This window comes from Cervus canadensis, chromosome 7, assembly GCF_019320065.1.
Source record: "Cervus canadensis isolate Bull #8, Minnesota chromosome 7, ASM1932006v1, whole genome shotgun sequence".
In the NCBI taxonomy this organism is placed as follows: Eukaryota; Metazoa; Chordata; class Mammalia; order Artiodactyla; family Cervidae; genus Cervus; species Cervus canadensis.
This window is the reverse complement of record NC_057392.1, coordinates 36982769-36988517: the sequence shown is the minus strand read 5'-3', so window position 1 is coordinate 36988517 and position 5749 is coordinate 36982769. Positions and strand designations below refer to the sequence as shown.

Here is a 5749-nt window from a genome sequence, read left to right as displayed (position 1 = left end):
AAAGAGTTGTATGACAGGAGTGAGGTATTAGGCTCAGATCAAGTAGGTACACACAGGCCATAGAAAAGACTTGAGTTTTGACTTTGCTAAAGGAATTGATTGGGGCACTTAACCAAAGGAGTAATTAATATGATCTGTCTGGAGTCTTAAAAGACTTACACTAGGTACAATATGGAGATTATAGTGGGGAACGAGGTGAAAGCATGGATTAAGGGTATTATAACAACAGTCCATAAATGAGAAAATAGTGACTTCAGGCAGGATAGTAACAGTGAACAGAGCAGTAGTAGAATTCTCAATATATTTTGAAGCCAGAACTGATAGGATTTTCTGATGAAATGAATAAAAGTGGCTAGACCAGTGCACTACTGGCAGATAAACAAATAAATAAATATTGATCAAATAAAATCAGTCAAATCCAATTTGCTTGGATTTTTTTTCCAGAGAAAATTGAAGTTTCAAGAAGTAAAATTACTACTTTTTTCCTAACAATGATAACATTTCACACATTAATAGTTAGCCTTCTCCCATGGCACTTAGGATATTCTTTTGAAGTGTCAGTTCATCTAGACTACAGTCCTCAGTTATTAATTAGCTATAAACATATCTTGTAGATGTGATTAAAGCCCATAATTCATTGACTTTATATACAGAAGATTATCCTAGATAATCTGGGTCAGCCTGACTCTTACCAGTTGAAAAGGCCTCAAGAGCAGAGCCCATACTTCCCTGATGAAGAACGAAGAAGAAATTCTGCCCTGGACATTAGTTTCAGCTTGTGCCAAAGATTTCATGGTTTCAGACTTGCCTAACTAGCCTCCACAATCACATAAGCCAATTTCTTACAATAACTCTCTTAATGTAATCTCCTACTGGTCTGCTTCTCTGGTTGAACCCTGACTGATAGTGCTGAGTTAAATTCTTTCAGTGTAGATTTCCAAAGGGAAATAAATTATTAGCCAACTGTTAGAGGTAACATTGACTCTTGCAGTCTGCTCTATAGTTTAGATAAGCATAAAAAATATGGTTGGGAAGAAAATACAGCCATATTCATACAAATATGATGACTGATAAGATGGTTATGCAATAGCAGAGCCATCATGGGACCATAGTAAAATTTTTAAAGCTAGAAATAAGTCAACAATTTCTGGTCACATTTGAGAGAGCCATCTAGAAGGCATAAATCTCCAAACAGAGGTAAGCACAGAGGGCTGAGTGTCTGGACTGTAAGGAGTTAGACTGTGGAGAACTTCTCCAAAAAAAAAAAAAAAAGCTAGTAGATACTCAAAGAAACGTTGGTAAGCAGGCATTTGTACGATCAGTAGTTTTTAACAATCATATATATATATATATGTGATGAGACATCAAGGCAGTGGGAGAGGGTTGAAAAATATAGAATATAGATATTAGGACTCCAAACCAGAGACTGTGATTTTCATTGTTCTGGGAGTAGACCCTCAGCATTAACTTTTTAAATGAGTTAAATAATTCTAATGGGAAGGAAGAGTTGGAAGTCACTGGCTTAGGTGGAGCTGAAGAGGATAGATAAGAATGCTTCAGTTATTAGCATCTTCAAAAGCCTGAAAGCAGGAAGAGAATTTACCTCAGGTCCAATTGTCTGCAAAATAGACTCTGAGAAAGATATTTGCATGCAATACAAAGGCTGTACTTTCGTACTCCTGTATCATCAGTTGATTGGTTTGGACTGCTCCCCGGGAAGGCATGTGGCTTTGGACAAGGCATGTGCCTTCAGCCAAGGACAGTTTCAAGAAAGCATATCAACTACAGACTATCAGCACCCCACACACTCACAGCTGTGGGGTGGATATATTATCAATAATTCTGAAAAGGGATCTAGGTGGTGTAACAGCATAGGTAAGCCCTTGTTCCACTTGGAGTCACATGGTGAATTCCTCCCACCTGAACCCACATACAGAGCAAACCCGTCAAAGAACCAAGCATGTCCTTTTCCTTCTGTATCAGCTGGTCAAAAAGGAAGCAACTTCCAACTTTTAGAATCATGGATTACTAGAGCCAGAAGGGTTTTTTAGGGTCTGCCAGCATCACCAACTCAATGGATGTGGGTTTGGGTAGACTCCCGGAGTTGGTGATGGACAGGGAGGCCTGGCGTGCTGTGATTCATGGGGTCTCAAAGAGTCAGACACGACTGAGCGACTGAGCTGAACTGAACTGATTCTGTAATCATGGTGACACTGAGAAAACTTTCAATAACTCTAGTTAACTAAATCGGGCTTCTCTTGTGGCTCAGCTAGTAAAGAATTCTCCTGCATTGCAGGAGACCTGGGTTCAATCCCTGGGCTGGGAGATCCCCTGGAGAAGGGAAAGGCTGCCCACTCCAGTATTTTGGCCTGGAGAATTCCATGGACTATACAGTTCATGGGGTCACAAAGAGTCAGACATGACTGAGCAACTTTCACTTTAACTAAATAACTTAGTTTTGCTGGAAACTAGCCATATAACTTGATGAACCCATTTTTTTTCCTCTAACTTGAATTTTAGTTCTAAAATGCCACCATTGGCCTAGTAGTTATATGATTTATCGTTTTCTCTCTCTTTAGTCTTTATTGGTATTTTCTGATTATAAAATTAATATATAGTATTTAAAAACTGGGCTTCCTTGTTGGCTCAGATGGTAAAGTATCAGCTTGCAATGCAGGAGACCTGGGTTCGATCCCTGGATTGGGGAGATACCCTGGAAGAGGGCATGGCAACCCACCCCAGTATTCTTGCCTGGAGAATCCCCATGGACAGAAAAGCTTGGTGGGCTACAGTCCATGGGGTCACAAAGAGTTGGATATGACTGAGTGACGAAACACACGCAGCACACATTTAAAAATTGAAACATTATAAACCATGTAATAATTAGAAAAAATGCCCCACAACTCTGTTCTCTGAATAGAGCCTATGTTAAATATATTTGACACATATTTAGGGTTCTCCTTTTTTTCTTGTACTAGAAGGAAAGATGTCTTACAGAACAGTTTTAAAGATCTTTCTGAAAAATTAGAGACATACTGAGTGATTCCTATTATTCTTTAAACTGATTTTTCTAGAGATCAGTTCTCTCCAAAGGCATGTGAACTAAAAGTGGGATAAGGGCAGCTTTTTTTTTCTCTCCTTTATGCCTCCCTGTCTTTGCATTAGAACGTGTCATCTGATTCTACAAAAGTCTGCAGATAAGGGGTAACATACCCTATTTGGCTGATTCAATATGGTCTGAAATACCTGCTGGTTATATTGTGACTCCTAGACTGGAATGCTAATGGGCCTCTTTGGCTCCTATGGCTCTATTTAGTTGCAGTGATATACCTGAACTGATCCATGGTGACAGGAGGCAGATGCCCTGAATTTCCCAGAATGAAGTATCATGGTGGACAGACGCTCCACTGTGTATAGACTGTGGCTTGGCTACCAAAAGCACATGTCTGGAATGAAATTCTGGACTTTATGTTATAATGAAGCCAGTACCATAGGACTAATTAGTAAATATGGATCCTAACCTTCCTATGTAGTTGTTACTAATTAATGTAAAAGTAAGAGAAAAGAGATAAAATGCAAAATAAATAAATAATTCTATCATACCTGTCTCAGTTACTACAAGAAGCCAGGAGGGACATCAAAGTAATTTGTAAAATATAAAGTTTTATTCAAATGTTAAGCTTAAAATGATTGTTTATAATACTTTCTGTGCAGTGTTTAGGTAGGTATTCTGGATACTTCTGTCATTAAGTTCTGCCTAAGTGAAATTATCGTAGCTGATGTCATTTTGGCCATATTCATTGGGTGAGTATAATTATGGTGTTTCTTACCGCTCAAGGATACTCTAAACTGAGGGATTTTAATACTAGTCCCTCCAGTTTTATGATCAGACATATGTATGATCAGATATTGGTATGGTGTAGAAAATGTTTCATCCCTTGGGTTTAATAATCAGATAATCGAGTTATGTACTTACTTCTTTATCAGTTGACAATTTGAAAAAATCCTTAAATTGTTTCTCACATTAAATTAATCCAAAAGTAAAAGTAGGCTTCTTGATGCTCCTGTACTGCTTCCCTCTCCTCTCTCAGTTTTAGAGTTCCTCCTTTTCTATCACTGAGACTCACACTCTTTTGGGTATCTAATCTCTGCTTTATTTCAAGCCCCCGGTGTTTTCAGCTTTACTGTCAGGGACCCACTGCTGATTCTGTGTGGCACTATCTTTTGAGCTTCTCAGGCCAGTATTATTAATGCCATCAATAAGGAATACTTTTATGCAAGCACATTTCTAGAACCTGGTAACATTACAAAAACAAACAAACAAAAAATAACAAGGCTGATGACATTTCTATGATTATCCAGTTCCACCTGGTTTGTATTTGATAGCCTGTTTGATAAGGCACGGCTTCCCTGGTGGCTCAGAGGTAAAGCGTCTGCCTGCAATGCAGGAGACCTGGGTTCGATCCCTGGTTTGGGAAGATCCCCTGGAGAAGGAAATGGCAACCCACTCCAGTATTCTTGCCTGGAGAATCCCATGGACGGAGGAGTCTGGTGGGCTACAGTCCACGGGGTCGCAAAGAGTTGGACACGAATGAGTGACTTCACTTTCACTTTGATAAGGCACAGCAGTGATAACAATAAGAGAAGATGGAGGTGTTTGAGAAAATCACGGTGAATAGGATCACATCTGCGAGTCCTAGCCATGCTGCTCCTGCTAATCAAATTGGTGATGCAATCCTCTTGTTTCTGAGGAGTCACCTCTCTCTCCAGAATGGACAGAGAAGACATTTGAATGCTTCTTTCTCTGCCCAGATCCACAACCTCCTACCGCTTGAATAGTCACTACTGCAAAAGAACCCAGTGACCCCGTGGCATTCAGCCTCAGCCCAGTAGTTTGTTTGTTTTTTTCTTTCCTTCCTTGCTGCATTTAATTGCAAATCCAACCATGCCTCAGTGAAAGCACTTTTATTTCTGACCTCCATCCTAACTCCCCTCCTCCTCAGGGACACCAAAACCCTGAGGAAATGTAGTCAGCCCCAGTGAAGGCAAGACTCTGATCAGATTAGCTCCCTGTTTAATAAGACTTTGAGGTAGGCACCCCAGCTGAGCTCCATCCCATTTCACATAAGCAGAAGAATTGAAGAATTGATGGCTGAAGACCCTGATTCTGTAGAGTGGAACCTGGGAAGGTAACTTTGGGCCCAGATACTCCAGTTTTATCATGAAGATCAGGGCAGAAGGCATATTTGCACCTTTTAACAGGGAGATTTTATTTTATTTTATTTTTTTAATTCTTTTTTTTTCCATTTATTTTTATTCATTGGAGGCTAATTAATTTACAATATTGTAGTGGTTTTTGCCATACATTGACATGAATCAGCCATGGATCTACATGTGTTCCCCATCCCGATCCTCCCTCCCGCCTCCCTCTCCATCCCATCCCTCTGGGTCTTCCCAGTGCACCAGCTAACAGGGAGATTTAAACCATAGAAGAGAGAGCTGAAAAATCTTACCAAGGGGAGGCAACAAAAGTATGGACTAATAAAGCTTAGGGTCTTGTTTACTTCTTTCAAGCATTTATCCCCCAAACAATTATTTTGATAGCATCGGGTCACAGTCCTTTCCCCTCTGAAGCCCTCTGGTTTCTTTTCCTAATATGTAAAATGTATTGGATTAACACACGATGATTCTTAAAGCCTCTTTCTGCTTTGAACTCTCGTGAGATCCTCAGGCCCTATCAAGTTTTTTG

The 5749-nt window shown here is 39.9% G+C and overlaps 1 non-coding gene across 1 annotated transcript; it reads left to right on the top strand.

Moving 5' to 3' along the window:
• Nucleotides 1-4407: 4407 nt before the first annotated feature.
• Nucleotides 4408-4478, top strand: TRNAC-GCA. The gene has a single exon. It is a non-coding gene; the product is annotated as a tRNA-Cys (tRNA).
• Nucleotides 4479-5749: the final 1271 nt, after the last annotated feature.